Genomic DNA, 19,413 nt, shown 5'->3' on the forward strand with positions numbered 1-19,413 from the left:
CCCATTCCAGACAGTGGAGTTACACTGGTGAACAACTCAAAATCTCTACTTTCATGGAACTAGGCAGGCAATGGAAATGGAAAGAAATGTTAAAAAGTGTCAACATGCATTTTTTCTGCATTGCGTGAAGTGGGATAAAGAAGGGGGGAGGGGTGAGTTTCTACTTTATATAAGTTGGTCAGGGAAAGCCTTTTAGAAAGATGAGCCTTGAGCAGAATAAAGGGTTGGAGTGAGACATGTCACCACCTGGGGGAAAAAATCCAGGCAAATGCCATGAGAGGGAATGTTCTGGGCCCACAGGAGGAAGAGCAAGAAGTCGCCTGCAGCTGGAGCCCAGTGAGTGGCCAGGGGCTTGATCACTTAGGATCATCAGGTCAATGCAGGACTGGATTTTATTCGAATTGTGAAGAGAAGCCACTGGAGGGCTTTGAAAAGAACGCGTGATTTGATTTACATCTTACAAGTGGCCTTCTGTTTGCTGTATGAAGACACCAGGGAGTTAAGGTAGATAAAGATCATTTCTGAGATTACTGCAGTAGTCCAGGTGAGAGGGGCTTGGTCTAAAGCATTAGCGGGGGAAAATATTGAGAAGTGGTAGGATTCTGGATATACTTTAAAGGTAAGGTTTTCTCTGGATATATGTCCAGAAGTGGGATTGCTGGATCATATGGTAGCTCTATTTTTAGTTTCTTAAGGAACCTCCATACTGTTCTTCATAGTGGCTGTACCATTTACATTCCCACCAACAGTATAGGCTCGAAAGGATACGTGCACCCCAATGTTCACTGCAGCACTGTTTACAATAGTCAAGACATGGAAGCAACCTAAATGTCCATCAATAGACGAACGGATAAAGAAGATGTGGTACATATATACAATGGAATATTACACAGCCATAAAAAGGAATGAAGTTGGGTCATTTGTAGAGACGTGGATGGAACTAGAGAGTGTCATACCGAGTGAAGTAAGTCAGAAAGACAAAAGCAGGTATCGTAAAATAACACATATATGTGAAATCTAGAAAAATAGTATAGATGATCTTATTTGCAAAGCAGAAATAGAGACAGAGACGCAGAGAACAAATGTATGGATACCAAGGGGGAAAAGGGGGGTGGGAGGAATTGGGAGACTGGAATTGACACATATACATTATTGATACTCTGTATAAAATAGACAACTGATGGGAACATACTGTATAGCATAGGGAACTCTACCTAATGCACTGTGGTAACCTAAATGGGAGGGAAGTCCAAAAGGGAGGGGATATCTGTATGTGTATGGCTGATTCATTCTGTTGTGCAGTGGAGGCTAACACAACATTGTAAAGCAACCATACTCCAATTAAAAAAAAAAAAAAGATGTGGTACATATATATACTATGGAATACTACTCAGCCATTAAAAAGAATGAAATAATGTCATTTGCAGCAACATGGATAGACCTGGAGATTATCATACTAAGTGAAGTAAGTCAGACAGAGAAAGACAAATACCATATGATATCGCTTATATGCAGAATCTTAAAAAAAAATGACACAAATGAACTTATAAAACAGAAACAGACACACAGACTTAGAAAACAAACTTATGGTTACCAAAAGAGAAAGATGTTGGGGGAAGAGATAGATTGGGAGTTTGGAATTGACATGTATTCACTGCTATATTTAGCGATAACCAACAGGGACCTACTGTATAGCACAGGGAACTCTGCTTAATATTCTGTAATAACCTAAATGCGAAAAGAACTTGAAAAAGAATAGATACTTGGATATGTATAACTGAATCACTTTGCTGTACACCTGAAACTAACACGACATTGTAAACCAACTATACGCCAATATAAAAGAAAAATTAAAAAACAAAATAAAGGTAAAGTGACAGAATGGACCTAGAATGTTGTGTTGGGGGGGGAAAAAAAAGGAGCCTGGAATGAGCCCAATTTGGGAAGGGGGGCAGATGAGGGCTGGGCAACTGTGTGGGTGGTAGTTGCATTTACTGAGAAGAGGAACACTTAGGGAGGAGCAGGCTTGGAGGGGAAAACAAAAAATAGTTTTGTGGGATATGAATTTTGAGAGATCTATAGGACATCGACATGGAGATGTCAAGTAGGCAATCTAGTATTAATGAGAGAGTTTTGGGTTGAGCTACAAACTCGGAAGTCAGCTTATAGATGGTCTTTAAAACCATGGCCTTTAGTGAAATTCCCTAGAGAATATGGACAGAGAAGGGGTCTGGAAACTGATTCCTGGGGCATTGCACCATTGAGGGGTCAGAAGAAAAGGAGAAGCCAGTAAAGGAGTGAGCAGTGAGGGAGGGAGAAAACTGGAGAGAGTGGTGTTCTGTAAGAAGGGGAGTGATTGGCTTTGTCCAACACCAACCAAGGTCATGTTAGACGTAGACTCGTCTGAGAACCGACCATCAGATCTACTCAGGTGGAGGCTCCTGATGATCATGAGAGATTGGATCTGATGGAGGGGCTCCGTCAAAAGTCTGATCAAAATAAATTCAATCAAGAGAGGGAGGGAAAACTTGATACAGTGAGTAGAGAGAACTTTTTCAAGGAGATTTTCTTTAGCAAAGAAAAATGAAAACACAGCTGCAATAAAATGTGGGAATAAGGATTTTTTTCCCCTTGAATGGGAGGTATTACGGAAAAGAGAAGGGGGGGAAGGATGCTTCAAGAGAGACCACACTTAATAGTAGGAGCAAAGTCTTTGGTTGGGCTAGAGGGGATGGGACCCCATGCACAAGCAAGGCGTTTGGCTGAGATGGACTCTTGGTCAGTTCACCCTCTGTAACAGGAAGGAGGGCAGAGGGTTTGGGTTCCACTAGATTTAATGGAAGGAGAAGTAGGAAGGACTTTTGGGAGAGTTTTTATTTTCTCAATGAAATTAGAATAAAGGCCATTAGCAGAATGAGAGGATGGGAGAAAGTGTTGGAGATTGAGGACAAGGTAGAATATGTGAAAGAGGCATCTCAGGAGTGGTCAAGTGGAAGGACCAGGGAAACAGGATTGATGGGTAGTTTTAAGCAGGTTGACATTTGTGTCAGGAACTTAAGGAAAACTGTCCCTATAGTGTGGTTCTTCCCTCCACCATATTCATCTGCTAAAGTTCAATGGCAGAGTCCATGAGAATCAGATTTAGCTTGGCTTGGGAGTTCCCAGGAGTACTAGACAGAGGGAGAGAGAGAGAGAGTTGAGAATGTTTGCATGGATTATGGCACCTACACAGTCAGGAGGAAAGTGAGGACAATGGAAGGGGTGGGGTGAGGGACTATGAAAGATGTTGGTTATAAAGATATAAAACTATAGAACAGAATGACAGGAAGAATTTCAGACATGTCAAATGAGATCACAGACATTCTTTTCTAAGATGCCTTCAAATGAAGTTCATCTTTCCATAATACTGTGCTAATAATGGAACAACATGGAGCAAAGAACTGGATGAGACAATCTCATTTCTTCCCCTTTCCCTGTCTGATTTAATAAGTTGTGAACCCTACAAGAAAGCTAGATGGAACAGAAAAACGGTCTTTCAAGTTTAAGATCAGGAAGAGTGAAATCTGGGGAGAGTCATCTGGTTAGGGATAAAGTACTTCGAAAAAAATCATGTATTTGCCCAACAATTTTTTTTTACTATCAGACCACAAAAGTATTTTATTCTTCTCATTTATGAACCAGATGGTTCCAAAGACAAAATAACTGAACTATGAATTTTCCTTTTTTGAAAGAACCAACTCATTATGTTTGATATAAACATTTTTCCTCTTTCATAAGGAATAGTTCATTTGGGTCCTAACATGAACTTAATTGGCTCTGGAGAAATGAGGCTTTCTATTGACTTTCTTTTTTTTTTTTTTTTTTAATTTTATATTGGAGCATAGTTGTATGACAATGTTGTGTTAGTTTCAGGTGTACAGCAAAGTGATTCGGTTATACAGACACATGTATCCTTTTTCAAAATCTTTTCCCATTTAGGTTATTACAGAATGTTGGGCAGCGTTCCCTGTCTACTGACTTTCAAAGCTTAAGTTTATAGATTTGGATTTCATTTTTCTCATTCGGTGGATTTATTTTGGAAAGTACCAACAGATATGCCTACAGTCTTAGTGTATGATGTTTTTAAAAGGTGGGCTGGAAAGAATGGAATCGTTTGAGCTATTTGACATCCCTGACAATCTTCCGATATCCAACACTTCGTATCCCAAATTGGGCAACTCTAAAGCAAATAAGACATTGACTCCTCTGTCCTTTGGTTCTATTTGGCTTATTATGAGGGGGAGAAGCAAAAATACGCTTGAATGTTCTTTGACTGGGAGTTGGTATTAGTTGGAAAAGAGGATGCAGGGGGTCTGAGGGATTTGGGGGCTGATCAAAGAAAAAGATATGACCCCGAGGTCACACAAGCTTTATGAGGTGACTCTGACAGATTTGCATTTGGGGGATGTCCCTCCCAGCAGGTGTTGGTCCAGAGTCTGTGGCACACAGGGGTTGCTGCTCAGAAGGAGAGGACGACAGGGGAACTCCCAAGGGAGCAGGGGATGGAAGAGGGCTTACAGTGTCTGGGTGATGTCTCTCAGAGGCATGGCAAGGAGTCTCTGGGTCAGAGACCTCGAAGGGCTGTAGCCTCCTGAAGCCTTGTAACCACAAGGCTCTATCTTACCTATGGCCAGCAGATGTGGGGTGAGATTTCATCAGTTATGCAAACCAGGCAGGCCCGAAAGGGCTAAAAATCTGCTCGTGTGGGCTATGTTTAAAACAATTGGATATATAAAAATCTGAATTTGGCACCAGCCTGCGTTTGAGCTAACAGATTTCAGCCCTCAGTGAGGAAATAAACAACGTTAAGGTCAATAAACGAGGGGCATCTTTGGCTCATTTATGTGACAGAAGAAGTAGGGAAAATATTGTAAAAACAATTTTTTTAAAGAAACAGAGGACTAGGAGCTTATTGGTTCTCCTTTTCAAAACACTTTTTTTGTGTGTGTGATCAAGAAGACTTTATTCAAAAATCCCAATTTCATGCCTGGCAAGTCTCGCCCATCTTGAGATCAGAGATACATTTATCTATCTTTTCTTCTAAGGGTAGATACTAATCTTTCTGTCAAAATTCTGATGTTTCCTAAGACAAAAGACCTGTATGCAGAAAATTATAAGACACTGGTGAAAGAAATTAAAGATGATACAAATAGATGGAGAGATATACCATGTTCTTGGATTGGAAGAATCAACATTGTGAAAATGACTCTACTACCCAAAGCAATCTACAGATTCAATGCAATCCCTATCAAACTACCACTGGTATTTTTCACAGAACTAGAACAAAAAATTTCACAATTTGTATGGAAACACAAAAGACCCCGAATAGCCAAAGCAATCTTGAGAACGAAAAATGGAGCTGGAGGAATCAGGCTCCCTGACTTCAGACTATATTACAAAGCTACAGTAATCAAGACAGTTTGGTACTGGGACAAAAACAGAAACATAGATCAATGGAACAGGATAGAAAGCCCAGAGATAAACCCATGCACATATGGTCACCTTATCTTTGATAAAGGAGGCAAGCATACACAGTGGAGAAAAGACAGCCTCTTCAATAAGCGGTGCTGGGAAAACTGGACAGGTACATGTAAAAGTATGAAATTAGAACACTCCCTAACACCATACACAAAAATAAACTCAAAATGGATTAAAGACCTAAATGTAAGGCCAGACACTATCAAACTCTTAGAGGAAAACATAGGCAGAACACTCTATGACATAAATCACAGCAAGATCCTTTTTGACCCAACTCCTAGAGAAATGGAAATAAAAACAAAAATAAACAAATGGGACCTAATGAAACTTAAAAGCTTTTGCACAGCAAAGGAAACCATAAACAAGACCAAAAGACAACCCTCAGAATGGGAGAAAATATTTGCAAATGAAGCAACTGACAGAGGATTCATCTCCAAGATTTACAAGCAGCTCATGCAGCTCAATAACAAAAAAACAAACAACCCAATCCAAAAATGGGCAGAAGACCTAAACAGACATTTCTCCAAAGAAGATATACAGATTGCCAACAGACACATGAAAGAATGCTCAACATCATTAATCATTAGAGAAATGCAAATCAAAACTACAATGAGATATCATCTCACACTGGTCAGAATGGCCAGCATCAAAAAATCTAGAAACAATTAATGCTGGAGAGGGTGTGGAGAAAAGGGAACACTCTTGCACTGTTGGTGGGAATGTAAATTGATACAGCCACTATGGAGAACAGTATGGAGGTTCCTTAAAAAACTAAAAATAGAACTACCATACGACCCAGCAATCCCACTACTGGGCATATACCCTGAGAAAACCATAATTCAAAAAGAGTCATGTACCAAAATGTTCATTGCAGCTCTATTTACAATAGCCAGGACATGGAAGCAACCTAAGTGTCCATCATCGGATGAATGGATAAAGAAGATGTGGCACATATATACAATGGAATATTACTCAGCCATAAAAAGAAATGAAATGGAGGTATTTGTAGTGAGGTGGATGGAGTTAGAGTCTGTCATACAGAGTGAAGTAAGTCAGAAAGAGAAAAACAAATACAGTATGCTAACACATATATATGGAATCTAAGGAAAAAAAAAAAAAAAAGGTCATGAAGAACCTAGTGGCAAGACAGGAATAAAGACACAGACCTACTAGAGAATGGACTTGAGGATATGGGGAGGGGGAGGGGTAAGATGTGACAGGCTGAGAGAGTGGCAGGGACATATATACACTACCAAATGTAAAATAGATAGCTAGTGGGAAGCAGCCGCATAGCACAGGGAGATCAGCTCGGTGCTTTGTGACCACCTAGAGGGGTGGGATAGGGAGGGTGGGAGGGAGGGAGATGCAAGAGGGAAGAGATATGGGAACATATGTATATGTATAACTGATTCACTTTGTTATAAAGCAGAAACTAACACACCATTGTAAAGCAATTATACTCCAATAAAAATCTTAAAAAAAAAAGGGGGTGCAAAAAAAAAACCCACTGAAATACCTAGGTATAAATCTTATAAAACATGTACAAGAAAAATATAAGTAAAGCTGCAAAACTGAAGAATGAAATCAAAGAGATAAAAAAATGGAGAGATATTCCATGTTCATGGATAGGAAGACTCAAAATTGTCAAGATGTCAGTTCTTCCCAACTTGACCTATAGATTCAATGCAATCCCCAATAAAACCCCAGCAAGTTATTTTGTGGGTATTAACAAACTGATTCTAAAGTTTATATGAAGAGGCAAAAGATCCAGAATAGCCAACACAATATTGAAGTAGAAGAACAAAGTTGGAGGACTGATACTACATGACTTTAAGACTTACTGTAAAGCCACAGTAATCAAGACAATGTGATACTGGTGAAAGAATAGACATATATATCTATGGAACAGGATATAAAGCCCCCAAATAGACCCACACAAATATAGGCAGCTGATCTTTGACAAAGAACCAAAGGCAATACAATGAAGAAGAAGTAGTCTTTTCAGCAGATGGTACTGGATACTTGGACATCCATTCACATGCCAAAAAATGAATCTAGACACAGACCTTATGCCCTTCATAAAAATTAACTCAAAGTGGATCACAGACCTAAACGGAAAATATAAAACTATAAATCTAGAAGATAACGTAGGAGAAAATCTAGATGACCTCGGGTATAACAATGCCTTTTTAGATATAACACCAAAGGCACAATCCATGAAAAAAATAACTGATAAACTGGATTTCATTAAAGCTAAAATTCTACTCTGCTAACGACAATGTCAAGAGAATAGGACCACAAGCCACAGACTGGGAGAAGATACTTGCCAAAGACACATCTGATAAAGGATTGTTATCCAAAATATATGAAGAACTCTTAAAACTCAGCAATACGAAAACAAACAACCCAGTTAAAAAACGGGCCAAAGACCTTAACAGACACCTCACCAAAGAAGATATACAAATCACAAGTAAAAACGTGAAAAGACGCTCAACATCATATACCATCAGGAAATGTAAATTAAGGCAGCAATGATATAGCACTATACATCTATTAGAATGGTCAAAATCTGGAACACTGACAAATCCAAATACTGGTGAGGAAGTGGAGCAACAGGAACTCTCATTCATTGCCCATGGCAACACAAAATGGTGCAGCTATTTTGGAAAACTGTTTGGTGGTTTCTTATAAAATTATTTATACTCTCACCATACAATCCAGCAATCACCCTCCTTGGTATTTACCAAAAAGAGTTGAAAACTTATATCCACACAAAAACGTACACCTGGATGTTTAATGCTGCTTTATTCATAATTGCCAAAACTTAGGATCAACCAAGATATCCTTCAGTAGGTGAATGAATAAACTGTGGCGCACCCAGACAATGGAATATTATTCAGCACTAAAAATAAACGGACTATCTAGCCGTGAAAAGACATGGAGGAATCTTAAATGCCTACTACGAAGTGAAAGAAGTTGATCTGAAAAGACTACATACTGTATGATTCCAACTATATGATATTCCGAAAAAGGCAAAATTTTGGAGACAGTAAAAAAGATCAGTGGTTGCCAGGGGATTAGGTTTGGGGAGATAAATGAGCAGAACACAGAGGAGTTTTAAGGCAGTGAAAATACTCTGTATGATGTTATAATGACGGACATATGTCATTACATATTTGTCTAAACCCATGCAATGTACAAGACCAAGAATGAATCTTAGACTATGGACTTCGGGTGATTATAATGTGTCAGTGTAAGTTCATGCTTGGTAAAAATTGTAGCACTCTAGTGGGTTGATTATAGGGAAGGCTATGCACGTGGGGAGCCAAGGGGTATATAGGAAATCTCTGTACCTCACTCTCAATTTTGTTATAAACCTAAAACTGTTCTAAAAATATAAAGTCTTTTTAAAAACTCAAAAAAAAAATTCTGATGTTTCCTAAGGATGTCATAATTATAGTAATCGTTTAACATTTATGGAGTGCTTACTATGTACTAAGCACTTTCCCTTTTTTTTCCTTGTAATTTTCACACCAATCTTTTAAGCTAGTATTTTTGTACCCATTTACCCCATGGGAACACTGAGCACAGAGAAGTTACCTAACTGGCTTAAGCTCACACAGCGAGGGGAAGTAGAGTGGGGCTTCAATGCCAGGAAGTCTGAATGGAGAGCTGGTGTGTTTAACCACTAGAGATCTAGCCATTCATCTAAGACTTTTTCCCTTCGGGACCCAGGGGACACTGCAGTTTTTGACTTAGAGCCATTCTCTGAACTCTTGGAGTGGAAGACCCAACAGAGAATCCCTTCTGAACATTTGTTCCTAGGGTCACAGTGAATGCTCCCTCTCCACGTCTTCTCCATCAGCACCTCCCCAGGGATGCTGATAGGTTGCTTCCCAACTCCTGATTAATATAAGAACAATGCATATTTGAAAGCAAAGTCAGAATAAAAATAAATGCAAGTTCATGTTGTATTAAGGAACGTAGGAACACTTCCTACCTCATACCTTTACCTCCTCAGGATTCTGAACCTCTCTTAAATTAAAATTCTAGGCTCTGCCCCAGAAGATACCTTGCTGGAGAGGATAATGCCTGGTAGCAGGCGACCTTCTCACTTCTTGGTGGAGGAGAGGTAACCACATGGCTAACTCCAAAGACTAAACACATTCTGTATAGTTTTGGCAAAAATAAAAAGGAACACGGGCAACAACATTGCAGGTTTACTTCAGGCAGTTACAGCCTGGTTCACCTAGAAACACACAACAGACACACAGTGGGTGGTTTTACATACCGTGGGCTTGTATTAGTTTCCTGCTGCTGCTGTAACAAATGACCACAAATATATTGGCTTAAAACCACCAGATTTATTATCTAACTATTCTGGAGGTCAGCAGTCTGAAATGAATCTCACTGGGAAAACATCAAGGTGTCAGCAGGGCTGTATCCCTTCTGCAGACTCGAGGGGAAAATCTGTTTCCTTGCCTTTTCCAACTTTTAGAGGCTGCTGCATTCTTTGTCTCCTAGTGCCTTTCTAACTTCAAAGCCAGCCATCACATCTCTCTGACCTCTGCTTCTATTGTCACCATCCCCTTCTCAGATTCTGAGTCTCCTGTCACCCTTGTGATTACATTAGACCCACTGGGATAATCCAGGATAATCTTCCCAGTTCAAGATCCTTAACAAGATCACAACTGCAAAGTCCCTTTGGCCACGTAAGGTAACATACTCACGGGTTGCGGGCTTTGGATGTGGACCTCTTTGTCTGCCACTGGGCTTGTGTGTGCTGGGTAGGGAGTCCTTCTTTCTCCAAGGATGCTTCTCTGTCAAACCCTAACAACACTCAAGTCCTCCTAGATAAGGCTGACAAAAGGATCGGGAAGGTTGTTCAGAAATGTGACCTTAACTAATGAAATCAAAACGCCCAGATAAAACTGCTGAGGCGCACTTAACGGAGGTCTCTGCTCTGGGCATGAATGAGTATCACGTTTTGCCTGCAGAAGCATAGAGATTTTTTAAAAAGAGACATTACGTTGCACATTAGGAAAAGTCACATCCTTCAGGGACCCCCATTGCCACCAACATACAGAAGTTAGGAAATGGTTTCATGATTTTAATTTGAGTTTTTAAAAGATTTTTGTTCAAAAGTAAAATTTTGATGTTTGAAATTCATTGCTGAATTCCACGGTCTTACTTCATATGGAACTCAGCAAAGAAACCAGACATCTGTGGTTCTAAAGGAACTCTTGTGATGGGGTTTTAAAAGTCTTAAAATCCCTTCTGATGATGTAATAGACTTGTAGCCAAGGTCATTGCAGCAGACAGCAAGGACATCGTACTATGGAGAAGCCAGTTGGCTCTTCCTAATTAGCACATTAAAACAGTCAGTGACAAAAGCCAGGAACTTCCACTGTGCATCATTTCTCCCCCCAGCAACGCAGCCCTGCTGGTAGTACTAACTCAGTTTCACAACTGAGGAAATAGTATTCCGAGGGCAAAGTGATAGGTCTAATGACACACTGCTGGTGAGTGCCAGAGCTAGGATTCCAGCTCAAAGCCCTCGGACACCAAAACCCTTGCTCTTTAAACTCTGCCAGGTTGTCTTAGGTTGTGACCTCTTTCATCTTCCTGTTTCCACAATCTCCAGTGTGGTCCCAGTAAGGAGCCAGGGTGGCCTTACCGCTAAACACAAAATTTCCTCACTAGCTATCTAGGAGTCTTATGAATCACCATTTTTTTTTTAAACTTAAATAAATATTTTAACAGCAACTTTGTGTTTAGTCTTTGTCATAATTAATACAACAGTGAGTCCAGATTGCTCTTGAAGTTGAAGGAATTTATCTTAGTAGTCCTGCAAGTTCTATAACAATTTCTTTTCATAGCTACCAGGATGTTTGATAAATTTGCTTCAATTTCATTGAAAGTATAACAATGTTGATAATTTATAAAGTCAAAAAATATTTGTATCTCAATATATGGAGTTGGAGATTTTTTTCATATTTTAAAAAAAATTTAGCTATTTTTCCTTAATTGCATTAATGGCACAGATACTTTTGAATTCAATTTCCCTGTTGCTGCAGCCTTACCAATTTATAGAAACTACTGATGCGATGTTTTGATTCACTTTCCTGGACTATCTTTTCATTTTATATGTTTTCTTGGTATGCAGCTTAATATTTTAAAATAACCGTGTGATAGGCTTTGTGAATTTTTTTCTATCACATCAAAACTGAGACAGGAGGGCAGAGTCAAGATGGCTTACTAGAAGGACATGGAATTTGTGTCTCCTCACAACTAGGGCACCTACCAGGCGCCGGTGGGGGACCACAGACACCTAAGGGGACAGGAGGACTCCCAGTGACCGGGTAGGACATGGGGCGTGGGAGGAGTGAAGGGGGAGGAGAAGTGGAGGTGGGAAGGGACTGGCGCCCCTGAGGGGCGGCTGGGGGAGGGGAAGGGATCCCACGCCCAAAGGGGAAAATTGGGGGACCACTGGAAGGGCAGAGGATCAAAAGGGGGCGTGGCCAGGTTGCCCCTGCCCACTTGGGCCCCCAGGAACCTGCTGAGATCCCGGGCCTGATCCTCTGCCCACCGAGGCCCCCTCCAGCCACGCAGGTCCTGAGGGAGTGGGAGGGAGGGAAGGGGGAGCAAAAGTAAAGGCCAGACCTCCAGGACCGGCACCCCTGAGGGGCAGCTGGGGGAGGGGAGGAGTTCCCACACACAGAGGGACCCACCCACGGTTAGGGGTCCAGCGGGGATGCGGAGACCCTGGGGGAGACGGTGTGGGGGAGGGGCAGGTGGGGCCGGGGTGGGGCACAAAGGAACATAAGGGAATGGGAACAGTGCCTTCCCTGTCCATTCAGGCACTGGGGAGCCTGCTGGGCTCCTGGGCCTAATCCTCTGCCCTCGGAGCCTCCCTCCTGCAACGCAGAGCCCAAGCCCTGCACATGCAAACCCACCCAGGGCCCTACCTCTACACTCGGAGACCCCCTCTGAGACCCCCTCCATCGTGCTGGGCCTAAACCCCACCCACACACCCGCACTCAGGGCCCTACCTCCAAACTCTGGAAGCCCACACTCCAGAGACCCTCCTTTCCACGTGCAGCCTCTCCCCTTCTGCACAGGTCCTAAGCAGAGGCCCCGCCCCACCCTAAACCCCACCCCTACCTAAGTTCCACCCCGCCTAAATTCTGTCCCCAGAGCAGCACAGAGAGTACCATTCAGGATAAATCCAAAGAGAAACATGCTGAGACATATTAATCAAACTATCAAAAATTAAATACAAAGAAAAAATATTAAAGACAGCAAGGGAAAAGCAACAAATAACATATAAGGGAATCCCCATAAGGTTAACAGCTGATTTTTCAGCAGAAACGCTGCAGGCCAGAAGGGAGTGGCAGGACATATTTAATGTGATGAAAGGGAAAAACCTACAACTAAGATTACTCTACCCAGCAAGGATCTCATTCAGATTTGACAGACAAATTAAAACCTTTACAGACAAGCAAAAGCTAAGAGAATTCAGCCCCACCAAACCAGCTTTACAACAAATGCTAAAGGAACTTCTCTAGGCAGGAAACACAAGAGAAGGAAAAGACCTACAATAACAAACCCAAAACAATTAAGAAAATGGTAAGAGGAACACACATATCGATAATTACCTTAAATGTAAATGGATTAAATGCTCCAACCAAAAGACATAGACTGGCTGAATGGATACAAAAACAAGACCACGTATATATGCTATCTACAAGAGACCCACTTCAGACCTAGGGACACATACAGACTGAAAGTGAGGGGATGGAAAAAGATATTCCATGCAAATGGAAATCAAAAGAAAGCTGGAGTAGCAATTCTCCTATCACACAAAATAGACTTTAAAATAAAGACTATTACAAGAGACAAAGAAGGACACTACATAATGATCAAGGGATCAATCCAAGAAGAAGATATAACAATTGTAAATATTTAAGCACCCAACATAGGAGCACCACAATACATAAGGCAAATGCTAACAGCCATAAAAGGGGGAAATCGACAGTAACACGATAATAGTAGGGGACTTTAACACCCCACTTTCACCAATGGACAGATCATCCAAAATGAAGATAAATACGGAAACACAAGCTTTAAATGACACATTAAACAAGATGGACTTAATTGATATTTATAGGACATTCCATCCAAAAACAACAGAATACACTTTCTTCTCAAGTGCTCATGGAACATTCTCCAGGATAGACCATATCTTGGGTCACAAATCAAGCCTTGGTAAATTTAAGAAAATTGAAATCATATCAAGTATCTTTTCAGACCACAACGCTATGAGACTAGATACCGATTACAGGAAAAAAAAAACTGTAAAAAATACAAACACATGGAGGCTAAACAATACACTACTAAAAAACCAAGAGATCACTGAAGAAACCAAAAAGGAAATCAAAAAATACCTAGAAACAAATGACAATGAAAACATGATGACCCAAAACCTATGGGATGCAGCAAAAGCAGTTATAAGAGGGAAGTTTTTAGCAATACAATCTTACCTAAAGAAACAAGAAAAATCTCCAATAAACAACCTAATCTTACACCTAAAGCAGTTAGAGAAAGAAGAACAAAAAACCCCCCAAAGTTAGCAGAAGGAAAGAGATCATAAAGATCAGATCAGAAATAAATGAAAAAGAAATGAAGGAAACAATAGCAAAGATCAATAAAACTAAAAGCTGGTTCTTTGAGAAGATAAACAAAATTGATAAACCATTAGCCAGACTCATCAAGAAAAAGAGGGAGAAGACTCAAATCAACAGAATTAGAAATGAAAAAGGAGAAGTAACAACTGGCACTGCAGAAATACAAAGGATCATGAGAGATTACTACAAGCAACTATATGCCAATAAAATGGACAACCTGGAAGAAATGAACAAATTCTTAGAAAAGCACAACCTTCCGAGACTGAACCAGGAAGAAACAGAAAATATGAACAGACCAATCACAAGCACTGAAATTGAGACTGTGATTAAAAGTCTTCCAACAAACAAAAGCCAAGGACCAGAGGGCTTCACAGGCAAATTCTATCAAACATTTAGAGAAGAACTAACACCTATCCTTCTCAAACTCTTCCAAAATATAGCAGAGGGAGGAACACTTCCAAAATCATTCTACGAGGCCACCATCACCCTGATACCAAAACCAGACAAAGATGTCACAGAAAAAGAAAACTACAAGCCAATATCTCTGATGAACATGGATGCAAAAATCCTCAACAAAATACTAGCAAACAGAATCCAACAGCACACTAAAAGGATCATATACCATGATCAAGTGGGGTTTATCCGAGGAATGCAAGGATTCTTCAATATACGCAAATCAATCAACGTGATACACTGTATTAACAAATTGAAGGTGAAAAACCATATGATAATCTCAATAGACGCAGAAGAAGCTTTTGACAAAATTCAATAGACGTTTATGATAAAAAAACTCTCCAGAAAGTAGGCACAGAGGGAACTTACCTCAATATAATAAAGGCCAGATATGACAAACCCACAGCCAACATTGTTCTCAATGGTGAAAAACTGAAACCATTTCCACTAAAATCAGGAACAAGACAAGGTTGCCCACTCTCACTACTATTTTTCAACATAGTTTTGGAAGTTTTAGTCACAGCAATCAGAGAAGAAAAAGAAATAAAAGGAATCCAAATCAGAAAAGAAGTAGTAAAACTGTCACTGTTTGCAGATGATGTGATACTATACATACAAAATCCTAAAGATGTTACCAGAGAACTACTAGAGCTAATCAATGAATTTGGTAGAGTAGCAGGATACAAAATTAATGCACAGAAATCTCTTGCATTCCTATACACTAATGATGAAAAATCTGAAAGAGAAATTAAGGAAACACTCCCATTTACCACTGCAACAAAAAGAATAAAATACCTAGGAATAAACCTACCTAAGGAGACGAAAGACCTCTATGCAGAAAACTATAAGACACTGATGAAAGAAATTAAAGATGATACAAACAGATGTGGAGAGATACTATGTTCTTGGATTGGAAGAATCAACCTTGTGAAAATGACTATACTACCCAAAGCAATCTACAGATTCAATGCAATCCCTATCAAACTACCAATGGCATGTTTCACAGAACTAGAACAAAAAATTGCACAATTTGTAAGGAAACACAAAAGACCCCGAATAGCCACACAATCTTGAGAGAGAAAAACGGAGCTGGAGAAATCAGGCTCCCGGACTTGGGACTATACTACAAAGATACAGTAATCAAGACAGTATGATACTGGCACAAAAACAGAAATACAGATCAATGGAACAGGATAGAAAGCCCAGAGATAAACCCATGCAGAGATGGTCACCTTATCTTTGATAAAGGAGGCAAGAATATATACAATGGAGAAAAGACAGCCTCTTCAATACGTGGTGCTGGGAAAACTGGACAGCTATACATAAAAGAATGAAATTAGAACACTCGCTAACACCATACACAAAAATAAACTCAAAGTGGATTAATGACCTAAATGTAAGGCCAGACACTATCAAACTCTTAGAGGAAAACATAGCAGAACACTCCATGACATAAATCACAGTAAGATCCCTTTTGACCCACCTCCTAGAGAAATGGAAATAAAAACAAAAATAAACAAATGGGGCCTAATGAAACTTAAAAGCTTTTGCACAGCAAAGGAAACCATAAACAAGACCAAAAGACAATCCTCAGAATGGGAGAAAATATTTGCAAATGAAGCAACTGACAAAGGATTAATCTCCAAATTATACAAGCAGCTCATGCAGCTCAATATCAAAAAAACAAACAACCCAATCCAAAAATGGGCAGAAGACCTAAACAGACATTTCTCCAAAGAAGATATACAGATTGTCAACAAACACATGAAAAGATGCTCAACATCACTAATCATTACAGAAATGCAAGTCAAAACTACAATGAGGTATCACCTCACACCAGTCAGAATGGCCATCATCAAAAAATCTACAAACAATAAATGCTGGAGAGGGTGTGGAGAAAAGGGAACCCTCTTGCACTGTTGGTGGGAATGTAAATTGGTGCAGCCACTATAGAGGACAGTATGGATGGTCCTTATAAAACTAAAAATAGAACTACCATATGATGCAGCAATCCCATTACTGGGCATATATCCTGAGAAAACCATAATTCTAAAAGAGTCATGTACCACAATGTTCATTGCAGCTCTATTTACAATAGCCAGGACATGGAAGCAACCTAAGTGTCCATCAACAGATGAATGGATAAAGAAGATGTGGCACAGATATACAATGGAATATTACTCAGCCGTAAAAAGAAGTGAAACTGTTATTTGTAGTGAGATGGATGGACTTAGAGTCTGTCATACAGGGTGAAGTAATTCAGAAAAAGAAAAACAAATACCATATGCTAACACATATATATGGAATCTAAAAAAAAAAAAAAAGGTTCTGAAGAACCTAGGGGCAGGACAGGAATAAAGATGCAGACGTAGAGAATGGACTTCAGGACATGGGGAGGGAGAAGGGTAAGCTGGGACGAAATGAGAGAGTCGCATGGACATATATACACTACCAAATGTAAAATAGATAGCTAGTGGGAAGCAGCTGCATGGCAGAGGGAGAGATCAGCTCGGTGCTTTGCAACCACCTAGAGGGGTGGGACAAGGAGGGTGGGAGGGAGACACAAGAGGGAGGGGATATGGGGATAGATGTATGCATATAGCTGATTCACTTTGTTATATAGCAGAAACTAACACAACACTGTAAAGCAGTTATACTCCAGTAAAGATGTTTTAAAAAACCCCATAATTCTCAAAAAAAAAACCCACCAAAAAACGAGAAAGACTTTTTAATCTTTCCATTGTCCTGATAAATCAACACTTTTATTCTAATCCTGATTTGTTTTATATTAAACTCTTTCCCCAAGGATAAATTGAAGGCTAGTTGGGCATTTTCTTGAATGTCCTGTTGGTATATTATTTGTTCAAGGCAGCCCTCTCTTTTGTGTTTTGTTGCTTGAATATATTATAATAACCAAAAAGACGAATCTACTTGCTACACTCTTCTCTTTCAAAATATTACATGATGTGGAAGCTCATTTTAGCTGATAATTACTATTTGTATAAGTATTTCAAAAGTCATTTCTCTGGGTTTTCAGTAAAATATATGTATAAAATTAAAAATTCAGTAAAAGTAGATATAAATAAAAGTAATTAAAATGTCATGCAAATTGCTCAGTTTGACTGCAAAATCTAGTTAGTGAACCACAGAAATGTACCAGGTACTAAGTAGGACACATTTCCCTTTGTGTTTTAGCTAGAGAAAAAGATCTGTGTTGCTAAATACTTGTAACATTCCTGCAATTTCTGAGCTGTGTTGTTATAAAACCCGTGCTGCCTGACCCACCATAAGAAGCCACACTGCATAGATCATAGTGGTTATTCACCTAGAGTGTAGAGCAAGAAAAACTCTGCCCACTGATTAAACAAATTAAATAGCATAAATGAGTAACTTCCTGTTCCACTACCTTTATATTCTCATATTGTTAAAATATTTCAATTTTTAGAGATTTTTCTTTTTATTTTATGAAGAATACCTTTGTGATTTTGATAGGGGTGAACTAAATCTACACATCTACTTGGATGCAGTATGATCTCTCTATTTAGTATTCTCATCTAGGTTCTTTAATACTTCTCTATCCAAGTCTACCTGTATTTCAATATTTTATCTTTATAATTTAGAAAGTAAAAAGAATAGAATAATAATTATCTATAATTCTACCACCCAGTTACCCATCTGACAACATCTTGTCATATTTACTTTGTCTTTTTTAAAAAGTAGATTTCTCCCTCTAGTTTTTGTAAAAATGATATTGACACATTAAAAAACAATTTTAAAACGTAGAAAAGTACAAAGATGACAGATTTTAAAAAATCAATCTAAATACCAGTACCCATAAAGAAATAGTGTAATCATTTCAGACAATGATTTTTGCTATTAGATGGATAGAAACAAACGCTTCTAAAATAGAATCAACTTAAATGCTATTTTTAATAGAAACTTTTAAATTTCACTCATTTCAGTAAGTTAAGAAAAGAAATAAATAAAAATAAATGAATTGTTGAACTTCAAATAATGATTGCTTCACACAGTAGACAATATTTCCTAAATCCCTCTATAGTTAAGAAGGAAAGTAGGGGGAAAATAAGACATTCTTCTTTTGTAACTACAGGCTTTGATTCTGGAGAGCAGAAATCATCGTCTTTTCTTATAACCTGAGGCTGTTAGCAATCTTATACTTCCTTTTATTTTCCCATTCCTCACTTTTTATTTCTTTATACTCTTATTTTTATATCCTAATGCTTAAATTAATAACATACTTTCTGTTGTTATGTAATGTACTTCTCTTTGGTATCAGTTCTACATTTAAATTAATTCAGTGCTTATTATAGACCTTTTCCCATAGTGTCTTTTTTTTTTTTTTCTTGAGTTCTCTCTTTTGATGCAAGTATGAAATGGCTGGATTTTATTGACAAAACGGTTTCTCAAAAAAGGCTCATGGATAATATATTCTTCGAGGCTTCTCACGTTTGGCATTATACTGGATGGACATGTCAAATGGGAACAATACACTTTGATCACATGCTTTTACCCTCAGAACTTTGTAGAGAATGTTCCATTGTTCTCTGGCATTAAGAGGCAGATATTTTTTTAATCCTTGAAGTTCAATAGGTATTCTGTATAATATTTTTATGGAATACAACAGACTCTTGCAATCTCCATATTTTTCTTCATTTCAAATGATACACCTTGTGTCCTATTCATTGGGTCCCTTCCCCCAATATCAATTATCCTTGTGTTGGCTCATCTTTGTCTG

This window comes from Eubalaena glacialis, chromosome 2 (assembly GCF_028564815.1).
Source record: "Eubalaena glacialis isolate mEubGla1 chromosome 2, mEubGla1.1.hap2.+ XY, whole genome shotgun sequence".
NCBI classification, from domain to species: Eukaryota; Metazoa; Chordata; class Mammalia; order Artiodactyla; family Balaenidae; genus Eubalaena; species Eubalaena glacialis.